This window comes from Rhinoderma darwinii, chromosome 12, assembly GCF_050947455.1.
Source record: "Rhinoderma darwinii isolate aRhiDar2 chromosome 12, aRhiDar2.hap1, whole genome shotgun sequence".
Taxonomy (NCBI): domain Eukaryota; kingdom Metazoa; phylum Chordata; class Amphibia; order Anura; family Rhinodermatidae; genus Rhinoderma; species Rhinoderma darwinii.
This window is the reverse complement of record NC_134698.1, coordinates 75,266,091-75,292,990: the sequence shown is the minus strand read 5'-3', so window position 1 is coordinate 75,292,990 and position 26,900 is coordinate 75,266,091. Positions and strand designations below refer to the sequence as shown.

At 39.5% G+C, this 26,900-nt stretch overlaps 1 long non-coding RNA gene across 4 annotated transcripts in view; it reads right to left on the bottom strand.

Moving 5' to 3' along the window:
• LOC142664761 (uncharacterized) overlaps nt 1-25,845 on the bottom strand; it is a 53,050-nt gene extending 27,205 nt beyond the window's left edge. For all 4 annotated transcript variants that reach the window (XR_012851371.1, XR_012851368.1, XR_012851370.1 and 1 more), the window contains exons 1-2: nt 25,642-25,845; nt 18,505-18,621 (exon numbers count right to left, since the gene is read on the bottom strand). This is a non-coding gene — a long non-coding RNA (uncharacterized LOC142664761). The remainder of the gene's footprint in view (nt 1-18,504; nt 18,622-25,641) is intronic.
• Nucleotides 25,846-26,900: the final 1,055 nt, after the last annotated feature.

Here is a 26,900-nt window from a genome sequence, read left to right as displayed (position 1 = left end):
TTCCCTCACTTCAGCCATGACTAAGGACGCTTGGAGCGTCTGAAACGCGTAGGCTCTCTATCTACCACTACCACAATTTTTTCTCCACTATATCAGGATGTCACACCGTGCTCTTTATTCCTGATTTTAACCTGCCAAACATACTGGCCCATTAAACTTGGAAATAGTTCTTCCATTTTAAAATAACTGTCCGTGCTGGATTCAACCCCATTTTTTCTAGTCTCGTCTAATGTGTGCCGACACAAGGATCCGTGCATGAACTTTCCTAGAAATACATCTGCATATCAAGGTGAGCTGGAGGTGCTTCTCTTATCTATCTGTGTATATCTTTCCCTCAGTCAGACTGCATGCTGTGAGAGGGGAGGAGGAGCTGCAGGAGGAGACATATGATTTCACAGAACACCAGGCAGAGACTACCCACTCAATAAACATGGAGAGAGAAAATGTACATTTACAGAAACCATCAGCAGGAAGGATAAAGACATAAAATAAGTAACACAACATTTTTCTCTGCACTACATCGGATACATATCAACAGCCGACTATTGAGCTCCTTTGCTATAACCCAATGGGAGTATTTCATGGAAGTACAGCCAAATTGGGACTTAAGATTAGAGACTTTGTGGGGACAGATAGGAAGCAAACTCCAGGTGAACGATTAATATTTGGCTGGAGTTACTTTTCATCATATCTATGATTATACTTAAACTCATGTTCATCTACACAGCCATTTTTATGTGTAAAACAAAGCACTTTTGCAAATAGTCTTCATTTTGTGTTTACAGCTCATATGCAGACAAATGTGTCTCCATGGTAACAAAGAGGACGCAATCCTTGCGTAGGCTTATCTCATAGTCACATTCCCTATTATCTTTCCTCCACTTCTTCCTAACATACATTTGATAGAAGAGCAAAAAGAGAGGACAGATGGATGAGAGTATGACTGCAGAAGGAGACTACGCAGGGCTTGTTTGTAGTCTGTTACCATGGAAATGCATAGGCGCTGTAGACACAAAATGGTGGTGGATTTTTATTGAAGATTATTTACAAGATTGCTCCATTTTTTATTTTCAGTTGCAGTGGAGTGATAAAAAAAAGAAAATCATTGCGAACTGGACACATCCTTATGTGATTAGTGTAAAAAAATTAATCTTGATCGTACCAATTACTGTGAGGTTTTTACCACTGTCCATTTTTTTTATCTTCTGCTGTCTTAGGCAAGGGCTACACGGCAACTTTGACTTCGACACAGGTCACATGGCCAAAGATCGCTGTGTTATTGCAGTAATGAAAATTCATGTTGCCGCGCTGCGACTCGCAACCTACAGATCGTAACGTGGCCACATTCACTTTCGTTAATGTGATGCAGCCAGCACTGCGATAACGCAGCGATCTTTGGCAGTGCAACCTGTGTCGGGGCCAAAGTCGCCATGTGGCCCTGCCTCTACAACCTCACCGTTCTGGGCCATGCTTGATTATTATAATCAACATATTTTTCTGGAAAATCTGTTCACAGACCTTTTTGTTTTGGAGTAATGCTATGATGATTTGGTTCTCTCTTTGTCAGTGTTTGATATTCATGTGGACACTCTATGCTGTCTAATTAGTGTGGGATATATATACACACTACCGTTCAAAAGTTTAGGGTCACTTAGAAATTTCCTTATTTTTTAAAGAAAAGCACAGTTTTTTTCAATGAAGATAACATTAAATGAATAAGAAATACACTCTATACATTGTTAATGTGCTAAATGACTATTCTAGCTGCAAACGTCTGGTTTTTAATGCAATATCTACATAGGTGTATAGAGGCCCATTTCCAGCAACCATCACTCCAGTGTTCTAATGCTACATTGTGTTTGCTAACTGTGTTAGAAGGCTAATGGATGATTAGAAAACACTTGAAACCCCTTGTGCAATTATGTTAGCACCGCTGTAAACAGTTTTGCTGTTTAGAGGAACTATAAAACTGACCTTCCTTTGAGCTAGTTGAGAATCTGGAGCATTACATTTGTGGGTTGGATTAAACTCTCAAAATGGCTAGAAAAAGAGAGCTTTCATGTGAAACTCGACAGTCTATTCTTGTTCTTAGAAATTAAGGCTATTCCATGCGAGAAATTGCCAAGAAACTGAAGATTTCCTACAACGGTGTGTACTACTCCCTTCAGAGGACAGCACAAACAGGCTCTAACCATAGTAGAAAGAAATGTGGGAGGCCCCGCTGCACAACTGAGCAACAAGACAAGTACATTAGAGTCTCTAGTTTGAGAAATAGACGCCTCATAGGTCCTCAACTGGCAGCTTCATTAAATAGTACCCGCAAAACACCAGTGTCAACGTCTACGGTGAAGAGGCGACTCCGGGATGCTGGCCTTCAGGGCAGAGTGGCAAAGAAAAAGCCATATCTGAGACTGGCTAATAAAAGGAAAAGACTAATATGGGCAAAAACACACAGACATTGGACAGAGGAAGATTGGAAAAAAGTGTTATGGACAGACGAATTGAAGTTTGAGGTGTTTGGATCACACAGAAGAACATTTGTGAGACGCAGAACAACTGAAAAGATGCTGGAAGAGTGCCTGACGCCATCTGTCAAGCATGGTGGAGGTCATGTGATGGTCTGGGGTTGCTTTGGTGCTGGTAAAGTGGGAGATTTGTACAAGGTAAAAGGGATTTTGAATAAGGAAGGCTATCACTCCGCAACGCCATGCCATACCCTGTGGACAGCGCTTTATTGGAGCCAATTTAATCCAACAACAGGACAATGACCCAAAGCACACCTCCAAATGATGCAAGAACTATTTAGGGAAGAAGCCGGCAGCTGGTATTCTACCTGTAATGGAGTGGCCAGCGCAGTCACCAGATCTCAACCCCATAGAGCTGTTGTGGGAGCAGCTTGACCGTATGTTACGCAAGAAGTGCCCATCAAGCCAATCCAACTTGTGGGAGGGGCTTCTGGAAGCATGGGGGGAAATTTCTCGCGATTACCTCAGCAAATTAACAGCTAGAATGCCAAAGGTCTGCAATGCTGGAATTGCTGCAAATGGAGAATTCCAAGACGAAAGTAAAGTTTGAAGGAGAAAATTATTATTTCAAATAAAAATCATTATTTCTAACCTTGTCAATGTCTGGACTATATTTTCTAGTCATTTTGCAACTCATTTGATAAATATAAGTGTGAGTTTTCATGGAAAACACAAAACTTTTGAACGGTAGTGTATATATATATATCAAATTGTCACAACCATCCCTCAAGAAAAAACAACTGATTGACATTCATTTACTTCTTAGGCAGATGGTGCCGCTGACGGCTGCTGACACATTAGGTTTTGGACACGGGATATCTTTTTGGAGACCCCCTGAGTTCAAACAACCCCCCTCTCCACAGGGATGTGTTTCTGAGGTGTATACAGTTTCCAGTGATTTTACCTTTATCCTCTTATTATTATTACTGTGATATGAAGCAGATGGTGACCGCTGATGTGTACTTTCAGTTGACAAGAAAGCAGGCACTTTGAACTGCTAGCTCTTTAGACAAGTGTGATAATTACAATTTATTCTATATTTATCAGGCGAATGGCGGGTGGGGGGGGGGGTAGTGGTCTGATGTATATTCCTTAACATAATTAACAAGCTGTAAATGGAGATTCTCCAGTATCCCAAACAGCTTAAGTATTGAGACGCCGAGCTTGGTCTTCTTTACAAATTTCTGTAATTTTTCATTAATTTACAGCCTCATCTCATATCAAGACATGACAGAAACTTGAAGCCAAAGTCTTGTCCAATAGACACATTCAGTGAGAACATAAATGGCTTTGTAGGACTTCCATGAACTGTGTAGGGCAAGTTGGCCTTTAACTTTAGGGAGTATCCATTGACTATAGCCAGCCATTTGACCAATGATGATCATTCATTATACTTGAGTTAACATTGTAATAGTGGACGTAAAAGGGGCCCCTAAATGAATAAAGGGGTCCCTCCCCTACTGACTTTTAGTCTTTCCAACCCACCATAGGCATAATCTGAAACTGTTGGTAGAACATCTATACCTTGGTCTACCATCTAATTGCTGATGACCTCACATTAAGTCATATGTAATTACATACTTCTATACAGGTTCTACAGACAATATCTGGACAGTAAGAAAGTTATGTATGGCATGATAACATCATAGTACCATTGGCGTCCTATATAGTTGTGCCTCCATATTGGCAATATTAAGTGTTGGTCTGAGAACAATCTAGGAGCAATGGCCTGAATGTGGCCACCACCTCTTCTACCCCTATAGCTACACCAAAGCTTCCCCATTCCCCCTTGTAGGGAATAGGGTGGCATGAGCCCCGGGATAGTTCCTCCTTGTTCTGGGTCACTAGTAGATTATCTGATCAGACTAAAACTGCGCACTGAGAAAGAACTCGCCTAAGCCTTACCCAATCTCCTCTCCACAGGCTCCCCGGTGCCCACAAAGGCCGCCTCTATGGAATATTCACCCTTGATGTAGGGATGGTCATGACTGACTTGCCACCAATCAGATTGTATTCAATATCAGAATATACATCCGATAACACCGATTTTCTATCTAAAAAAATAGAGGGGAGAAAGCGGTGTCATTAACCATTTCATAGAAAATAGGGCCCTGGGCAAGTAGCCCCCACTTGCCATTTTTTAGACAGTATTTCTTGTCATTTCAACCAACATAACACTGCTATATAGTACCAAGATAATATAGTCCTGCCATATACAGCCTACATAATGCCATTATAGTACTACAAAATATAGGCCTGTCATCTACAGCCCACATAATACCGGTATATTGTACCAAGATAACATAGTCCTGCCATATACAGCCCACATAGTAATGCTATATAGTACCAAGATAATATAGCCCTGCCGTATACAGCCCACATAATACCACCACAGAGTCCCAAGATCATATATTCCTGCCATATACAGCCCACATAATACCGCCATATGTTACAAAGGCAAAATATTTCTGCCATTTACAGTCCACTTAATAACACTATATAGTACTAAGATAATATAGTCCTGCCATATACAGCCCACATAACACCATTATAGAGTACCAAGATAATATATTCCTGCCATATACAGCCTACATAATATCACTATATAGTACCAAGATAATATAGTCCTCCCATATGTAGCCTACATACCACCACCATATAGTACCAAGATAATATAGTCCTGCCATATACAGCCCACATAACACCACCACAGAGTCCCAAGATAATATATTCCTGCCATATACAGCCCACTTAATAACACTATATAGTACCAAGATAATATAGTCCTCCCATATATAGTCCACATAATACTGCCACAGAGTCCCAAGATAATATATTCCTGCTATATACAGCCCACATAATATCACTATATAGTCCCAACATAATATATTCCTGCTATATACAGCCCACATAATACCGCCACAGAGTCCCAAGATAATATATTCCTGCCATATACAGCCCACTTAATAACACTATATAGTACCAAGATAATATAGTCCTGCCATATACAGCCCACATAATACCACCACAGAGTCCCAAGATAATATATTCCTGCCATATACAGCCCACTTAATAACACTATATAGTACCAAGATAATATAGTCCTCCCATATATAGTCCACATAATACTGCCACAGAGTCCCAAGATAATATATTCCTGCTATATACAGCCCACATAATATCACTATATAGTCCCAACATAATATATTCCTGCTATATACAGCCCACATAATACCGCCACAGAGTCCCAAGATAATATATTCCTGCCATATACAGCCCACTTAATAACACTATATAGTACCAAGATAATATAGTCCTCCCATATACAGTCCACATAATACTGCCACAGAGTCCCAAGATAATATATTCCTGCCATATACAGCCCACATAATACCGCCACAGAGTCCCAAGATAATATATTCCTGCTATATACAGCCCACTTAATAACACTAAATAGTACCAAGATAATATAGTCCTCCCATATACAGTCCACATAATACTGCCATATGCTACAAAGATAATATATTCCTGCCAAATACAGCCTACTTAATACCACCATATGGTACCAAGATAATATAGTCCTGCCATATACAGCTCCATATCATGCCACCATATAGTACTCTTTTAAAGAGCCCACATATGCTGCCACCTAGTTCCCATATAATACTACAATTCAATTTCTAAGTAATACCGTCATACACTGCAAAATAATAAAAGGGGGTTTTACTTTGCTCCTGGGGCTCTTATCCTTGGGGAGTGAGTAGGAAATTGAAATGCTGAGCAATTGCCACCACCTAAAATGGCGCTGCATTTAGCCCTCAGACCTGTGCTTCTGGAAGTCTATTAATGAACCCCAAAACTCCAGATGAGCAGAGATATACGTCTCAATGCAAAACCTATATTAGGGCCCCTCACATATCATGTGGCATTAATATTACTGGTATTGTCTTATGTGGCAGAAGGGCAATTGGACCCCCTCAGACACCAGTGCCCGGGTGCAACTATTGTTTGTGCAGGCCCCTATAACTACGACCCTGGGTCTCTCCTATATACAGGGGGGTTGCAATGTATGGAATTACAAGCAGTGGCAGAGAGAACTGGATTTGCATTTTGTTTAATAAAACGTGACCATCCTCAGAAGGTAATGCTACATTTGTGGTGGCAATCTATGGGGGACCTCCTGGTATATGACTTTAAATATAAGACTAGTTCCAAACATGGGTTTCAAGATGTTCATACTTTGTGCATCTGGCAACAATGCAATAGATAAAGTGCACGTATTCCTTTTCATGAGCGCACATGGTATTCATATAGAAACACACAGATAGGACGGGGTCTTCTGAGAACATCCACATCTCCAGTTCTTCATGCTCTTCAAGACCAGTTAGCCAGAGGAGAAAAAAGCACAGCTGTCCTCTGTTGATAAAACATCAGACATTTCAGTGGTTGTGAGAAGAGTTGCGGTCATTTAACCTCTCCAGACGGCACGTGGCTGATAGAATCCTTTCTTGGCAGGAAGCCACGTTTGAATGAGAAGAAAAAAACCTAGACGGCACCTTTGTTTCTTATGAGAGACACCTGGATAGCACCATGTAAAACCTCATAGAACTAGAGCGAGACGCCAACTGATGCCTCAGCAAGTGTAATATTTCTTGTGTGAATACAACGTGCCCATAATCCCCTGCAGTGCAAAAAACGGGAATGGAAAACAAAAAGAAAGGCTGTATGGAATCGGTTTTTGCACTGCAGGGGATTATGGGTAATTTTTTAAATGATGGTAGTCGTTGTAGCTTTTTCCATCGTGATCGGATGGTCACTTTTCATGTTGATTAGATTAATCTGTATCTATATGGGATACTACCCTGTTCCAAATTTATATGGGATAAAATCCTTTTAAGCCGGGTTACAGGGGATCTGGTATCAAATAATCCGTATTATCGAAAGGTCACAGGAAATTATGATTGTCATGATTTCTGGATTATCAGATGGTGATATAAAGGATGTAAACTGTTTAAAATGGATCCTGAGGACCATTATATCAGAGCTGTTCTCAAGATTAGGCTCAGTCTAAATCCCATATAAATGGGAAGCCCTGGGGCCCAGTTGTAAATGGGCTCTAACTTATAAAAGTCCGTGGATGGGGGTGATACTACCCAACCTCCGCAATGGTGCTGATCTTAGGAAGTGGAGAAGATGCTTGGCATCTAGGTGAGGGTATACACAGGAGATGGGGAGGGTGCTTAGAAGAGTACAAGCCAATCAGAGACCAACATAAAAATGGGCCCCCCTTTATGGTGCTGAGTTTTGCCACCCAGAATGGTGATTGTGCCCTTTTCATGAACCTTGGGTCAATTATCTGCGCCCTTGTTCCTCTAGGGAAGGGGGTCCTGTTTAGGTTCTTGCCACCCAGTATCAAAGGAGAATGTATCAACCGGTGCTGGGCCCCTTTGCTCCAAGGCCCCATGTTATGCATGCCCTTATGGCAAATGACACACACCAAAAATGGGGGCTTACTTTTGATTTTTCTTTCCTCCTCCTTATGTGTCCCTTATTTATTTGTTCATTTTTTTTATTTAGTCCCAATGCCCTTTGGTCCATGCAATAAAAAATATCAGGGAAATGTTGAAAAATTGTTCCAAATTGTACCCTTTAGATACTGATAGACAATCCGTCTGATGGAAATTTTGCCCAAATTTTGGAGGTGACTTATACGAACATGAATATTTTTTTTCCATTGATTCTCAGAGATAAATTAACTGTTTGAAATTTCAACAATGAAACAATGAATGGAGATAACGCAGATTCAAGGATGCGGAAATGCGTGTTATATATGACCCTTCTGTTCTCGCACGGCGCTGTTTGTGGGTGTCTGTATATTGTCAGATCTCGCAATGTTGGGGGGGTATCTCTCCTTTTAGGTTTGTATCACACATAAGCAGCCTGATTAAAGAGCTTTTTTCTCTACATTCGTTTGCACAGATGCTTACAGGCAGGATAGGAAGCCTTTGATGCAGCACTTCAGAGAGCGTGCTTCCTGGGCTTGGCATATACATGTATTAACTGTACTGTCGTGTCTCTGCCCCAATTTTTCCGGGACTCCATGTCTGCCAGATAACAACTTTCATATAGTAAAGTATAATATAAAAACCAGCCTACAAAATATCTGCATGTTACTCAAACCACTAATTATTCTAATGGATAAGGCATTTTTGGAAATAATTTGTGAAAAGCAGATCGAAAGGAGTACAAACCAGTCAATGGGTGGCATGGTGGCACAATATATAACTGCTTTGAAACATATAGAGGCAATCTCATTGATTACGACCAGGCAATGGCATACCTACCATAGAGGCAGTGGCATAGTTAAAAGATTCATACCTGGCTCTGGTGTTTGAAGACCCCTAAAGTGCTTTCAATTGCTCACGATAACTAGGGGTACCTGGTACAGATTTTACACCTGGGTGAGACGTTTCGCGCTATGCCTGGCGCTAAAATGTACATCACCCAAGTGCAGATGCTGATGCTAGAGTTGGAGTTAAAGGAATTATCAAAAGATGGGGGTCTCCAGACCAGGACCCTCATCTCTTAGCTGCAAAAGATTGTCTTTCACCCTGGAGGACCCGGCACATCCATGCATTACACATACTGCCCATTGATTTGAATGTGAACAGTGTAATTCTTTATTTCTCCTGTGGAGGCACTGCAGAAAAACTTGTACACTCACTGCCATGAGGCGTTGCAGCAGCAGGACATCCCAAGATCAGCTTATTGTCAAAGGTCTCTGCTCACAATAAGGGCACAGGTAAATATATACTAAGCTGCTCTGACGACCCAATACATCCATAAAACTGAGTCCAATAGTACTGATGGTGTCCTATAATCCACCTTGAGGAAAAGTTAAAACACAAAGGTACTGGTGCAGCAGTAGCACTCTATTTGTCGTCACCTCTATAGTAGGCTTATTGGAAAACATCGGAGGAAGCCAGGGACGGCTGTAGAACTACAAAGCCCAGCCATCATTGACAACTGCTGCACCAGTATATATTTATATATTATATATTTATAATATATATTTATCTGTGTATATTTTGAAAAGAGTTCTTTGGGACTACACTTAGGCCCAGTTCACACAGAGTTTTTTTTTGGCACTAGTTTTGACGCGGAAACCGCGCAAAGAACATCTGAAATCGCTACCTGTTTATTTCAATGGGAGGCGGAGGTGACATGCTCTTTCTTCCCGAATTTCCATCTCTGAACTCCCATTGAAATCCATGGGAAGCAGAGAAAGCGTATTTCGCTGCAAAAACGCAGCAAAAAATGCCACCAATAAAGGTAAAGGCAGGTCAAAATCTGCCTCAAAATTCCTGAAGGACAGCAGCCATGTTTTTCTAAACCTAGACAACCCCTTCATAGGATTTGTGTAACCAATCAGAATTCAGCCCTCATGCTGTATATGGATAAAACTTCACGAGAAAACTGCAGGACCTGCTTTATTTAGGGATCTGTGTTGGACTCCAGGATACAGTACTCGCCAATCTGAATTATTTTTTGTCGGGGATGGGCTCATATTTTTGTATTCATCTGGATTTCCCCCTTTAAATCCTTAAATACCGTTTCTTGTCTCGACCAATTCAGTTCTGAGTTCCTGTTTCTATCTTTTGTTTTATGGCGCATAATATTTTATCTTTCTGTTACGATGTCCTTTTATTCACTGTTCCATGATAAAGAATTACTGCCCCTACTTAAATAAATGTCACCAGCATTGACTTATCACCTCTGAAGGTGCACAAAAGTTGCAGATGTAGCAGAGCTGATTTTTTATTTTATTTAACCCTTTAGGGCTGAACTGTTTGTGCATCAGGATAACTCTTCGACTTTAAGCTTTTTTTGTAGTCATTTTTGTTTGTTGCAACATAAAACAAAATGATACATTTATTTCTCATTTCAAATTGGCTTCTTTTACCATTTTATGTTTTATCCCAGGCTTCACCTTCCATTAAAATAAATCAAAGTACAGGTGTAGCCATCTTTATCATAAGAAGTAGTGTCCCATTGCATGCTGTATTATGCAGGTAATGCTTTTCGGGGAGGATAAGGCGCCATATAGTGTCACATGGATTTCTTACGGCTTCTTAATATGGAATAGTAGCGACCCAGTGTAGCCTTTGAAAAGAAGAACGTGGGTGAGAACTAGTGGCATACATTAAAGATTGGGGACCCCAAAGCAAAGATCATAACGGACCCCCCTTTCATGGTGCCAGGTTTCTTTTGGTGCCAGACTGATGTTTGTTTTCTCCACCACCCCCTTGGACCAATTTCTCAACCCCTTTGCTTGCTAACAATGCAGTTCCCCTGTTGAGAGGTGTCCTGCATAAGTCCTTGCCATCCAGTATTAAAGGAGATGGGTAACCAGGGCTTGACCCCTCTTTTAGGAAACGTCCATCCCTTTAAGATTGCCGTTACTACTAGTCTAGCTTCTGGGCGATTCTGGTTTTAGTTGCAGAGCCTATTCCATTTCTCTGTCTTTCTTCCTATCAGATTGAAGGGTGGAGGATTTAAATCTGGTTTGGTTCTGTTATATTTGATTGTGATTCTCCTTATTTGCATGTGTTTGATCAAGCTCCTGATTATACCCTGTACCTTTGACTATTTTAACTTTTGGAACGGGACCTCGGCTTGTCTCTGGATTTAACCCTTGCTTACTGATTTGGACTTTTTGCTCCTGGCTGGTTTTGACCTCTGCAATTCATTATATCCTCTAGCTTTGAGATTTGGACTTTCTGTTTACCGTCTGGCTTTCTTGTTATCTGTTCTAGTTTTGCCTGCATTGCACCTCTTGTCCAACACTGAATTCTGTTAAAGCAACCTGGGTTCTGTGCAACCAAATCCAACCTGCCTTGCGGTGGGCTCCGGTGAAGACCATGGAGTAGCCTTAGACTCTGCTGATCAGAGTTATGACGGATTTGAGGTAGCGGATTACTTGCATTCTTGTTCCAGACTGTCTCCAGCTACTTTTGAGGAATCGTTCAAATAGCAATTCCATCAACTTTCACACTGGGAATTGCTCAGCTAGTAATTCCATAACACCCTCTTTCCAGGAGCCTTATAGCAGCAGCCTGGTTTGCCTCTATGGTGTGTACTTCATGAGAACTTATTATTTGGGCAGAGTCCTCTTGTTACAGTCATTGTTACAAATGACAAGCTCAGCTCTGCTATATCATTGAATGCTAAAATTATAGTTTTCAGTTTATAGGAATCAAGGTGGAAATTGTATGCGCCACCCACATAAAGTAACACACAATTCCCTCCATGTTCTTTACCTATAATAAGAGTAACGTAAAGTATATTTATCAGTTGAAGATCTCGGAGAAGTGTTGAGATTCTCTGCACTTTAGCATATAGTTTTAAAATCACAATTTATGGAAAATTATTCAAAATTTCACCCTTTAATCTATCTCTAAAACAATTTTCTCTGCTCTTAAAATGTTCTAAAGTAGCACTTACTGCAATGTGGTGTGACACGGGGGATGTGATTTATAATTGGGTAAATGCTCCATTACTAAATAGTCATATTACCATTCCATTTTCTCACGTCAAAAACGTATAATCCCCTTTTTACCAGTCTTTATGATATATCTATATTATCTGTGTGCTCGAAAGTCAAAAGTTATCCTGTTTCACATGGGGCAGGGCCAACAATATTATATCTGTATCAGTGCTGGGGTTTATACATATTGGCTTTTTTTGTCCATTTTTAATTTTTATTATTTTTATCTGTTATTAGACGTTTTTGCTTTAATTTTGCTTTTTATTTTTTATTTGCTTTCATTTGCTTTTTTTATTCTTATTTATTGGCTTTTATGTTACACTTTTTACAGAGGTTCTAAATATACTGACACTTTATATACACACTATATAAACACTACATATATAATTTTTTTATATTTATATATATTACTTTATTTTATATATATATATATATATATATATATATATATATATATATATATATATATATATATACACTTTGATGGGATGCATACACCAAACGAGGGCTGACTCATGCAATAAAATGGTCAGAGTCTCCTGAGCTCCGTCTCACATATTTTACCCCATAATATACTCCGTTCAGGCATAACATGAAAAACACTAACAGGTGATGTGAATGATGATCTGGTTACAATGGCGTCTGACATGGGGTGGAATATATTAGGCAGCAGGTGAACCGTCAGTTCTTGAGGTTGATGCGTTGGATGCAGGAAAATGGTCAAGTGTAAGGATCCAAACAACTTTAACAAGGGCCAAATTGTGATGTCTAGACGACTAGGTCAGAGCATCTTCAAAACGTCAGGTCTTGTAGGGTGTTCCCAGTATGCAGAGGTTATTACCTACCAAAAGTGATCCAAGCAAGGACAACCGGTGACACGGCAACAATGTCATGGGCGCCCAAGTCTCATTGATGCACATGAGGAGCGAAGGCTAGCCCGTCTGAGAAAGTTCCTGCTGGCTATGATAGAAAGGTGTCAGAACACACAGAGCATCGCAGCTTGTTGTGTGTGGGGCTGCACAGCAACAGACCGGTCAGAGTCTCCATGCTGATGCCTGTCCAACGCCAGAGGAGCCTACAATGGGCACGTGAGCATCAGAACTGGACAATGGAGCAATGGAAGAAGGTGCCTGGTCTGATGAATCACGTTTTCTCTTACTTGATGTGGGCGGCCAGTTGGGTGTGCGTAACTTACCTGGGGAAAAGATGGCACCTGGATGTACTATGGGAAGAAGACAAGCCGGCAAAGACAGTGTGATGATCTTGGCAATGTTCTGCTGGGAAACCTTGGCTCCTTGCATTCTTGTGGATGTGACACGTACCACCAACCTAAACATTGTTGTAGGCCAAGTACGCCCTTCATGGTAATGGTATTCCCTAATGCTACTGCCCTCTTTCAGCAGAATAATGTCCCTACCACACTGCAAAAATTGCTCAGGAATGGTCTGAGGAACATAAAGTTCAAGGTGTTGACTTATCTCCAAATTCCCCAGATCTCAATCCGATCGACCATCTGTGTAGTGATGCTGGTTCTCGGGTGAGGAACGCAGTAAGCGAGGCAACAACACAGTTCACAGTAAAAGTCAATAGTAATCCAAAGTTTGTCACACTTCAAGAAGTTGTACTGCAGCAAGCTGAAATAAGAAATAGCTGTAATTTGGTTGACAGAGCCTAAATTTGGGTACAGAGTCTAAGAAATCTCCTGGTCTTCACCCTTATTCCCAGCAAGGGGGTGCAGGAGGATTCCAAGGTCGCTGTCCCCGTGACAGTCCACAATGGACAGCTGGACTGCAGGTGACGGAGTGCAATGGAGAGATCAGCTGTAGTTAGACTAATGCAAAGTTCGGTACACAGAAGAGCGATAAAGATAAAGCACAGGGAACCTGGATACCTGACAAATCAGAATACTCAGGGAAAGACAGTACAGACCGGTGGGTAGTTATAGGGCAGGAACCACAGTGATTGACCACCGAGCAGGTGCAATCCATAACGAACTTCTAAGGGCAGCAAACAAATGGCTGAGGCAAAGAAAGACCACGCAAGGGTCTCTATAGCACAGTTGTCAAGGCCGCAAAGCAAGACAGGGGAGACTAGAGTTCAATTGCTAGAAGGTAAGGTTCTTGCAATCTGGGGGATGTGCTGGAAAAACAAGTCAGATCCATCAAGGCCCCACCTTGCAAATTAAAGAGTCTGCTGCCATTGATTTAATGCCAGAAACCAGCTTTATAGCAGTCAGGACACCATTTTTACTGATACCGAGCTCCAAATCCTCTGCATAGCCATAGAGTTAAATGGAAAAATTATCTTTGCCTGCAGCCACCACTAGGGGGAGCTTACTGTATGAATATTGAGTTCAATGTATATGTCGTATACTTTATAGCAGACTGGGGGACGTCATGAAATAAAACATTATGAAACATCCGGTAGTTTATCAGATGCTGGATTATTGGAAGTGTATTGTATGCATTTCTAGCTAAATATTCTTGTGAATTAACTAAAAAAATGTAGAAATTGTGATCCATTCCTCCACAGGCTGAAATTGCTTCCTAAATTCGCCTATTTACATTGCAGCTATAAATTCCAGTTAGGTGCCACTAATAAATCATTCAGAATATATTTATTAAGTTTTATTAGTACAAATTAAATAATCACCTCTTAATTACTGCACAAACCTCTTATGTTTTCAGCGCATGACATGAATTTCTTATTAAAGTATCTGGAACTTTTGCTCCTCAGATATCACTACGGCTGGCTCAGGTTCGATCAACATTCCATTTTTTTCCATTTATAGGAAACCTGAAGCCACAATATTTGTTAGCTGCAAACCAATCGTACAGCAACCAAACAGCATATTTGCCAAAAAAGTATAAGTGAGTGTGGTAATCATAAAAAAGTTGGTGCTCTGGAATAATAATGTAGTGCTCTGAGATAATAAGGTAGTGCCTGAGATAATAAGGTAGTGTTCTGAGATAATAAGGTAGTGCCTGAGATAATAAGGTAGTGCCTGAGATAATAAGGTAGTGTCTGAGATAATAAGGTAGTGCTCTGAGATAATAAGGTAGTGCCTGATATAATAAGGTAGTGCACTGAGATAATAAGGTAGTGCTCTGAGATAATAAGGTAGTGTCTGAGAAAATAAGGTAGTGCGCTGAGATAATAAGGTAGTGCCTGAGATAATAAGGTAGTGCTTTGAGATAATAAGGTAGCGCTCTGAGATAATAAAGTAGTGCCTGAGATAATAAGGTAGTGCCTGAGATAATAAGCTAGTGCCTGAGATAATAAGGTAGTGCCTGAGATAATAAGGTAGTGTTCTAAGATAATAAGGTAGTGTCTGAGATAATAAGGTAGTGCTCTGAGATAATAAGGTAGTGCCTGAGATAATAAGGTAGTGCTCTGAGATAATAAGGTAGTGCCTGAGATAATAAGGTAGCGCTCTGAGATAATAAGGTAGCGCTCTGAGATAATAAGGTAGTGCCTGAGATAATAAGGTAGCGCTCTGAGATAATAAGGTAGCACTCTGAGATAATAAGGTGGTGCTCTGAGATAATAAGGTAGTGCCTGAGATAATAAAGTAGTGCCTGAGATAATAAGGTAATGCTCTGAGATAATAAGGTAGTGCCTAAGATAATAAGTTAGTGATATAAGATATCAATGGTTTAGGATAAGTCAGTTCTTTGAGATAATAAGACAGTGCTATAAGATGACACGTCAGTGCCAGTACACTGAAATAAAAAAGACATTGTTATTATATAGTACGTCAATGTCTTGGGATAATAAGTTAATACTCTGAGATAATAAGTTATTGCTATAAGATAATGCTGGATTTCCAAAGGGGACACCACTAATGACAACCATTTCACTCACCTGGCTTTCCCATATGTACAAATCTTTGACTCTCAACTAATAGGACATTTGTCAGCCCCACCCACTTTTTCACAAAAAAAATACCAAAAACACCCCTGTTATTGCAACTTTGTATAAACTCCATCCCATTTGTGGTCCAGTTTGCAGGACAGTTCATTGAAAACAGAACTGCTGGCCGGTAGATTGTTAAACCTTCATTACACATCATTTCACCCCCCCCCCCTGGTTCCCTCTTTTCAAAAGCTTTCTCTGTGTGTCAGTCTTCACTGTCATTCTAACATTCTATTCATGAACCAGGAAGATCAGGCTGAACACTGCTATAGATTCAGACCATATAAGGGATTACGGTGTAGTCTATCATTGTGTATTTTAATAGTAAAATTAATATTTGAATGCAATTACCATCAGTAAACGCAGCCTCTTGGAATATCAAAATGGTCTTTATATGATCAAACTCCTTCAAACTTATACATATCTTTTCAAATACAATCTTATTGGAGATAAATTAGGATCGAAAGACATTTATTTCACAGGTCAATTACCACGCTGATCAATTGCCACGCTGATCGATTGCCACGCTGATCAATTGCCACGCTGATCAATTACCATACTATTACCCAGAGCAGTATAGGACCAACTCCAGGTTGGCAGAAGAGACAGCTCATCCTTTCTATTACTGTCTGCTCCCTTTTATTCCGGAAAATGAATGAATTTCTGCCTGTCGGGTTGCGCCATTTATAATAAATGCTTTCCGTTTCTCAGCTTAGGTAGATGGAGTTTATGTTTGTTATAATGAAGGAAGAGCGGCGTGCAACACTTATGAATTTATGAGTGATTTACATCTGCCTCTAAAGTTCATAAATGAAATGGTGGAGAAGCAGATGCTTCATTCCTTGACTGTGTCGTGTCTGCACATACTGATGGTGAGGAGGAAGCTAGAATGTCCAATAAATCAGGAAAATCTATTCTCCCACTTGTGATTTCCAGCTTGCGTATCCAAGCAGCCTCAACAGTCTTATTGTAAATGGCTTTCTTGAGAAGGTCTTAATGCCTTGTAACATTGTGGCTGTAGTCTCTTGACTTCGAATGAACAGATTCCCATAATAAACGCACGGAGAAAATGTCTCCACACGGAGGGGACGAGAACCGGGAGGAACAGATGGGCGCCTTGGATCTGACCAGCTTATCTAGAAATTATTAGGGCACCGTCGTAGGTTCCAGATAGAGGGCACAGCTTGTTGCTATTGCACATTAATTAATGCAAACAACGGAAGCGCAATCCTTGAGGTGTCTTGTTTCCATGGCAGTAAAGTTATGCAAGATTAAAGTTGTAATAATTTCACCAGCAATTTCTCTGCAATGGAGCATCTGGCTTTTAGGTCACGGTGCTATAGAGGGGACAGTGAGATGTTACTAATGTAATTAATGCTGGTCTTCTCCTCCGAGAGCCCTGGTGGCGTCTTCCCAGGTAGTGGAGGAGTAATGAAATCGTCATGTGTTTAGGTGTGACCCTAGTTGGCTATATACGTGAACGCTCACTAATGTGTATAGGCTTGGTGTCTTAGGATAGCTCTTTTTTACTTAAAGGATAACTCCACCTAAAATACATTCGGCGGCCATGATAAATCCACCATGAATGGTCATTGATCTAGTCTTACAACCACTCTCTTTTTCATCAAAGCTTGACCCCCATGTCCTACTTCTATCCATGTCAGTAGAGTACCGAAAGCTTAGATATAGGGGGTGGTTGGGCAAGATCCTCACATTAGAAGCTCCATTTTTTATCCCTGTTATCTAACAAGAGGGCATATCTACAAGGTCAAAATACATCACCAGTGATCAACAACTCTCCAGTAAGGACCTTACCATACAGTAAGCTATATCTCAGCTTCCTTGATCCTTTTCAATGTGATGGGAGAAGGAGAGTAGATGAATTGGGGTTTACACACTTACAAATTTGGGGCTTAAGTTGGGTCCTAACCGGCAGCATTATGGATATCCTTCCACTCATTATATTTAATATTATTAAATTATTATGCGTATTACAAACATGACTAGGTCAAAATATAACCACGTCTAAGCATGTCCTGCAAGCATTACTTGATCTTTCTGTTTTGGGTAAGAAGCGGTAACATGGACCTGGTCGGAGGTCTACCGGGAGAGACAGGAGGAGAAAAGGTTGAGCTCAGAGAGTCCAAGTGAGTTAGAAACTAAGGGTCTTCTAGGTCCTTGGAAACTCTAACCGAGAGTTCTACTCTAAATCTTAAGTCATGTAATGGATAATGATATTCTCTACCACTGGTTCCCTAACTTTGACATTACAAGATATCCCGGTACCTTGCTCTAACTTGCAAAGAGTTTTTTTCGACCAACTACGATCCCATGAATGAAGAATATAGTTCAATGGCCACTACTGTAGGAGGTCAAAAGTCTGTATAGTGCAATCAGTTTGAGTGAAGAAGGAGGAATAGACCGTCTCCCTTGTTGATACCCGAGATCCCCACACTCTGGGTAAATTCAGCTGATGGACAGTCCAATGGAGCTCCATATGTTCCCCGTTTTACTTACATGATTGTCAATGCCGTTCGGTTGTTATGTAGTCATGGCCATCCCATAGACTACCAGGTGTCTTCAAAGACGTAAGGATATTCAGGGTGGTCATCTGATGCTGACTGGTGGGTGCGCCTAAGAAATATTAAAACTAATATCATGGAGACTCTGAAAGATGAGAACATTTTTAATTTTAATTATATTTCCTTTTAATCCAAGTTAAATTGTGTCAGTTTACAAAAATAATTGGAAGCCATATTGGTTGACAGTAAAATGAAAAATGTGTAAATTAACTTGACATAATTAAAGAGCAAAGGGGGCATTTACCAGACACCATTCTAGGCTCACAGTCATAAAGAACAAAATTCCCACCCAGAGCTTGATATTTTTTGTTTTAAACCCACAGCATGAGAAAGCACTGTCTTCATTAAAAATTCCATTCATGCTTCCCCTAATAGAGGCCATTGTAAAAACAATTGTTTAAAGACAAAAGAAGAGACGGTATCAGTACAACGTGATACAAAATGTAAGTAATTAAGACATGCAAACTATTTTACCAGGAGTCTTGTATGAACAATTTACTATTGGTTTACTGTTTTCTTTCCTGGGTAATAATGCCTTAGCAAAAATTCCAGTAAAACGGGCCGGAGACGTAAAAATTTGCCCCCGATCCGACCAGTATTCCTTTTAGTATATCTTTCACTACAAATTGCCGTGGGATATAACGTAACATTGCTGCGACATTCTTTTTTGCAAAAAGTAGAGACCTAACTGACCCATTATCAGTCAACGGATCCATCAGGATCAGCTACACAGTGGATCCGTCATGACTGCCATAGTTCCGGTAGTAATGGTAGGCTCTGTTCACGCTATTGTTATGGCCTTTTTTTTTACAGGATGCATGAGGGATGATATGGATCCATTATGATCCTTATTAAGACCATTAAAACCCATAAAGCTCCTGTTGGATCTTATTGGACTTATAATGGGTCCTTCGGGTTTATGTATGGGCTAAAAACAGAAACCTGGTGGAAAAGAACTAGCGGAAGTTTAGTACTGCATGGTGATCTTTCGGTTGAGTAGAACCTCAGGGGTCCAAATATGGCCATAAGATGGATGGTAAAAAAAAATGTGGCTGCATTTTGGCTGTCTGACCCTAAAACAGGTAAGTTACATAATTACAAAGCTAGCATCAGGGTAGGAACACACACGGCGTAAACACTGCGAATTTTCCGCAACAGATGCATTGCGGAAAATCCGCAGCGTTTTACAGTAGCAGCAGGCTGGGTGACATTTAAAAAAATCTCGTCCCCACACAGTGGAAAAAAGTCGCCCAAAAAAACGCACATAAATTGACTTGCGGTGCAGTTTCCTCAACCGCAGCATGTCAATTAATGCTGCGGAATCGCAGCTCTTTTGTTGCGGGTTTTCCCCATTGAATTCAAAGAGGTGCTTAAACCCGCAACAAAGTGTTGTGTCTTGCGACATTTGGGGTGGAATCACAGCCGCAAAAATCGCAAGTAAGAAAAAAATAAGTTATACTCACCCACAGTTCCCTGCTTCTTCTCCAGCCCAGCCTCCTGGGATGACGTATCATCCCATGTGACCGCGGCAGCCAATCACAGGCTGCATCGGTCACATGGCCTGCAACATCATCCCAGGAGGCCGGACTACGCGCAGAGAAGAGGGAGGGGGTAAGTATGAGCGTTTTTTTCTTTTTTTTCTGGCACTGCAATTGCACAATGTTTCCGCCCAGAACACACCGTGTGTGTTCCTACCTTTATAGTGTATTTAAAAGAAGACATAAGTTCAACCTTGAGCATTGACCAAATAATAATACAGTGAAAAATAAAATCCTTATTGTCCCCCTGGTGGCAATAGCACAGATGCCTAGATAAACATTCTGCATAGTTACTACCAGGGCTGCCATTGGGGCCAAGTCAAGGGCCCAGTCAATAAAGGGTCCTGCTTTCACCATTCTCACCTGCTGCCCAGTAGTCAACCCCATGGGACCTGCGCAACTCACCCTATATTAAGACTCCATGCACACAACCGTATTTTTCATCAGTAATTACGGACCCATTCATTTCTATTGGCCACGGACAACTTTCAGTATTTTTACGGGTGGGTGTCCGTGCTGAAAAAGTTATAGAACCCGTCCTATTCTTGTCCGTAATTACGGCACGGACTCTCCCATAGAAGTCTATGGGAGCTTCAGCAAATACGGACGGCTACGGATGTGCATTGTATACCGTCCGTATTTACGGAAGCGTGGCTATGCAACATGCTGATGACATCATTTACACCCTCCCTTTTTTTTACGGATCCGTATATACGGTTGGAATACGGATGCCTATGGATCCGTATTTACGGACAGTATTTCGGGATAGCTTAAAATGCGGTTGTGTTCATGGGGCCTAAACGCACATTCCCTATTTAATAGGCATTACCGTGCAAAAATGTGGCCAATTTTATTAACCCCGCTGACCAATCTCTACTCTACATTTTAGAATTCGGAATTTTGAAATTTTACTTCATTTCCCAACTCATTTGTACTCATTGAATACGTTTATATAGACACCCGGATTCTCACTTTGTGGCACGCCAATTTTCGGGGGCGATGCGGATGCCGCAAATGCCATTTAAAATGTTTGACTAATGAAACAATAGTTTGCTTTAATCCCCTTTTAATGTCCTCCAGCCTTCAGACATGATATATGACTGTCTACAGTTTCCTTGTCAGCCGCTCTGCAATACAGTAAAAATCCTCGGCGTTCATTGTAAAGAAATAACGAACTATTGCGCTCTACATGTTCCGAATAGACAATGAGATTTAAGTCGACGTATTGACGCTCTTCCGCACTTTTAATCTTATTATACCTTTGATTTTCTTTTTATCATAACTTTCTCTGATGTGTATTTGTTCGGGTTGGAAGGATGTGAAGTTGATAAAGCTTTGTAAGGAGCAGTAGCGGGAAGGAGGGGCGAAGCGATTACCGTCTGTAACGTGTCTGTGTATACAATGTAGCAGAGCTGAGTTGGCCTGGTATAGCTGGGCTGGGCACAACTCATCGGGATATGATTATAATAAGTTATCTGAGATTTTACATAGGACTGCAAGTAAGTCCTCATGCATGTAGCTTGTAGGGCCACACCTGGAGTCCCTATTGTTTGTCTGGCCCAATATGGGGTCTCTGTACAGCTCTGTATTACAGAAATATCTCCCACTAAATCTTAGGCTATGTTCACACGGGGTCTTTTGCCGAGTTTATTGACGCGGAAACCGCGTCGCAAAACTCGGCAGAAACGGCCCGAGAACGCCTCCCATTGATTTCAATGGGAGGCGTCGGCGTCTTTTTCCCGCGAGCAGTAAAACTGCCTCGCGGGGAAAAGAAGCGACATGCCCTATCTTCGGGCGCTTCCGCCTCCGACCTCCCATTGACTTCAATGGGAGGCAGGAGAAAGCGTGTTTTCTGCCCGCGGCGCTCAATGGCCGCGGGCGAAAAACGGCGCGATCATTGCTATTCACACGGAGTATTTTGGGGGAGGAATATCTGCCTCAAAATTCCGTTTGGAGCTTTGAGGCAGATATTCCTCCCCCAAAATACTCCGTGTGAACATAGCCTAAAGCTTATAGGCGACAATACCACAACAAAGCCAGTCATAACAGGGCACCCACCCCCCATGAGCCATGTATAATACTGGTGTCTTCTTATGTCGCAGAGGGGTCTTTGGGCCCCTCGGGGTCTGGGTGCTGCGACACCCACTTTTTTTCAGAAAATCTCTGCATGTCTGTGTATGAAATAAAAAAATATAGAGGTACAGAAGGGCCCCCATATAGTGCAATGGGCACCTTATTATGGCTCCGCATACCTCGAAAGTTGTACGGAGCCATAATACATCCGTGTGTATGAAACCTTAACCTCTTCCATCCCCTTATTTCAAACCCTGACCCCCATACACCAACCATGAGGCCCCAAAGAGTTAAATAACACGTTCAACTCTGCTTCATCTGTATATATTTTTTTAAAGGTTACCAGAATCTTGCCCCTTAGCAAATGTGTTTTTCAGTCTATAGATACAAAAACATAGAGATGCATTTTTTACAGTCTCCTATTTGGGTAAATATGGTGGGTTCCGCGCACGGTGTTATTTTTGCAAAAATCACTGTCAGCCGTGGAAGTTTTCAAATAAGAACAGATTCCTGTATTTTGCGGAGAAGTTCATTTTGACAGACACAGCATCACGAGTAGTTCAACAGCATGTTGATTGCTTATACTCTATTTAATTTCCACCAAAAAGCAAATACATCTCTTCACCTAAGTAGAAGAACTGAATTTTTCATCAGCAGTTAACAAATGTTCATGCAAAAATAGGCAGGCGCGTTGCCAAGTTGTTCCAGATTGTCTAATAGAGCTAATTTTTGTAGACTATTAATTTGTCTTCTTAACTCAATCTGCATTCCAAACACATAAAACTGCATTTTCCTCCATCTATAATTGAAACACTATATACAGTATATGTAGGACTGGATTCACACATGCAGTTTTTGATGCAGTTTTTTTCCGGCCAAAGCTAGAAGTGAATCAAAACGCAAGGGAAAATATAAGGCTGTTTTTTGCAGGCGAAATTTCTGCCTCAAAATTCAGTTTGGAATTTTGAGGCAGATTTTCCTCTCCCTGCATGCCGATTCACGCGGCGTTTTTCGCCCGCGGCCATTGAGCGCCGCGGGCATAAAATGGCGCAAAATATGCTTTCTCTGCCTCCCATTGATGACAATGGGAGGTCAGAGGCGAAGATAGGGCATGTCTGCCTCCCATTGAAATCAATGGGAGGCATTTTCGACCGTTTTTTGGCGCGTCATTAAAAAAACTCTGTGTGAACTGGCCCTGAGACCTCCTTCCCAAACACTATTTGTTATGCGTTTATAAACGTTTGTAAATAACGCCATGGCTTTTTTGTGGCATTTTACGAGCGTTTTTGGTGCCATTTTTATTCAGAAACATTTTACAGATGAGTTTTTTTCTGCCATTTTTGAAGTCCTATAGAGAAATCTATGGAAAAACGCCAGAAAAGCGCTATAGCCAGAGCATAATTTGTTTTGAGAAAAAAGCAACTGACCCCCAAAACACCACAAAAACACCACAAATGAAAACGCTTTCTACGTAGGGTTTTCCATTTTCCATTATAGACTTTAAAGCAACATCTAGCGTAAAAAAATACCAATGAACATGCCACGAAATGGCAGCAAACATCTGTTTTTGGTGCAGTTTTTGGTGTCATTTTTAGTTGCAGTTTTGGATGCAGTTTTTTTTTTTTTGCATTTTTTATGCATTTTGTTTTAAGTGACTCCAAACAGAAGGACAAGTATAAAGGAAAAACTTGTATTTCTCCTCTTTTTTTGTATCCACTTCCATGTTTGGCTGAAAAAACTGCACCAATAACTGCATGTGTGAATCTAGCCCAATGCAAAGTAGCAAAAGAAATACACAGGAATCCATCCAAATCATAAATGCATGTTGTAGTTGTATCTTTTTTTTTTTTCTTTTATCAATAAAACAATACTTCTCAGTGAAGAACCACTGCCATTGTACTTTAAGGGGACTATTTTTTAAGTGTTACTTTGAATGATCTCCTAGAACTATAGGATTGTCTGTGCAGATGAGGATTTCATTATTTTTTTTTCTTCATTTGCTCACATACAGTTCTAAGCCTTTAAGCAAATTATACTGAATCCCCTTGTGAAAAAAAACCGACTCTATAATTTACCTCCAAGCTTTCAACCTCTCACAATATTGTTTGTGTTAGTATAATTAATATGTAGAAAGTACTCCTGGTATTAATTCCTTAGTTTATTTTTATTTTTATTTATTTTTTTTTATTATCATTTTTATTTCCACTTAGAAAGTTTTTGTCACAAATTAATATTGTTATTTGTATTTCATTATTACCAAATATTAATTATTTTTTTTTAAATTAATTATTACTTCTGCCAATGTGTAATATATATATATTATAGAAATGGATATTAAAGCAAGAGGGGGATCTACGGGTGGGCCGTTATCCTACAGTGTTTTTGAGATTGAAAAAAATTGGAAACATTTTATACCTAAAAATATCCAGAAAATAAAACTAATTATTTTAAAGATATTTTTTTTAATGAGTTATTGATCGAAGAATCACGTTAATAGGTTATCTATGACTCTATGACTCTATGACTCTATGACTCTATGACTATGATCTACTTTACACAGGCAGCAGATTTAAGACATTTTGAGTATTATTTTGTACATTTTTTTATATTACTACCGGTACATAGGTTACTATTAATTTAATAAACGTACATTTTTAAATTTTTAAAAAAATTAAAAAAAATCTCCGAGTGATATCAATGCCTGCAGCTGTTTTAATCTTGTCTAGAACTCTTGGTATTTTCTGATGTTTAAATGGTTTGCAATTGTTTTACAGCTTTACATGTAGAAAGCACGCAAAATGTATTGTTATTTTGGTTACATTAAATCAAATTCACAAAATAATATATCAATCTATAAAATAAGATGAGAGGCCAAATAGACACCAATTTACTCAGAAAAACAAAAATCAATGTCTGTAATTAATTACACTGCATCATTAAAAAAAATTAAAAAAAATAACAGACAATGCTATGGTATGAAAAAAAATCAAATGTTTTTAGTTTCACCATATATAATGAAGCAGCTTGAGTTATTTATTTTTTTTCACAGCATTTGTATTATTACAATGAGAGGACACGGCAATAAAAATAAAAAATAAAAATGCACAAACTCATATTTCTGTGAAATTTTGATAAATATAATTATTTTAGAAAAATATACAGAATTATTTTTTTTTTTTTATAGAATATATCATTATTTTTATCTTTCAAAAATTCTATAGAGCAATTGTTTTATTATTATTATTAATAATAATAATAATAATAATAATATTTTTGTTACATTTTATGCCATAAGAATTTTGGAATTCAGTATGCCTTTACATTTTTGTGTGTAGCACAGACAAAAATTAAAGGCATGTGGTTCATGCATTATGCATTACTTTATGATATCTAGATGTCTTTTATGTACAGTATGCCAGGACTGGTCAATGAGCAGCGTTATGTATCATGCTATTTCTTACCTCTAGACGAGGCTGCAGGCGATGAAGGAAGGCCTCTGGACTCGGGAAATTATGGAAAAAATAACGCCATGGAGGAAAGTTTTAATGAAAAGGTTTGTCTGCAAGGTAAGCCTTTGAAAATGATTTCTCTACTCATCTAAAACAGGCTTCCTTCTGTCAAGCCAGTCAAAGACATCATTGGCAGATGCAACGGAACAAGAGAATCAGTGCATCTTGGCTGTCATAGAAAAAGCAGCAATTTTAAATAATAATTGAGAGTGAAGTGGCATAAATTAAACAAAGAAATGATTACATGAGAAAACAACAGGAAAATAGAAAACATCACATACAAACAGTCCTCATTATGTGATGGTGCGAAATCCTAGTTTAAAGGGAAACATTGCTCATGCATAAAACATATATGCTATCTATCTATCTATCTATCTATCTATCTATCTATCTATCTATCTATCTATCTATCTATCTATCTATCTATCTATCTATCTATCTATCTATCTATCTATCTATCTATCTATCTATCTATCTATCTATCTCATATCTATCTATCTATCTCATATCTATCTATCTATCTATCTATCTCATATCTATCTATCTATCTATCTCATATCTATCTATCTATCTATCTATCTATCTATCTATCTATCTATCTATCTATCTATCTCATATCTATCTATCTATCTATCTCATATCTATCTATCTATCTATCTCATATCTATCTATCTATCTATCTATCTATCTATCTATCTATCTATCTATCTATCTATCTATCTATCTATCTATCTATCTATCTATCTATCTATCTATCTATCTATCTATCTATCTATCATCTGTCTGTCTGTCTGTCTGTCTGTCTGTCTGTCTGTCTGTCTGTCTATCTATCTATCTATCTATCTATCTATCTATCTCTATCTATCTATCTATCTATCTATCTATCTATCTATCTATCTATCTATCTATCTATCTATCTATCTATCTATCTATCATCTATCTATCTATCTATCTATCTATCTATCTATCTATCTATCTATCTATCTATCTATCTATCTATCTATCTCATATCTATCTATCTATCTATCTATCTATCTATCTATCTATCTATCTATCTATCTATCTATCTATCTATCTATCTATCTATCTATCTATCTATCTATCTATCTATCTATCCTCCATAGCAATATTATGTAAACATATATTATATAATCATGAAATAACTTCAAACACTTGTTTATTCACAGGAAAGTCTTGCCTCTGTATTAACG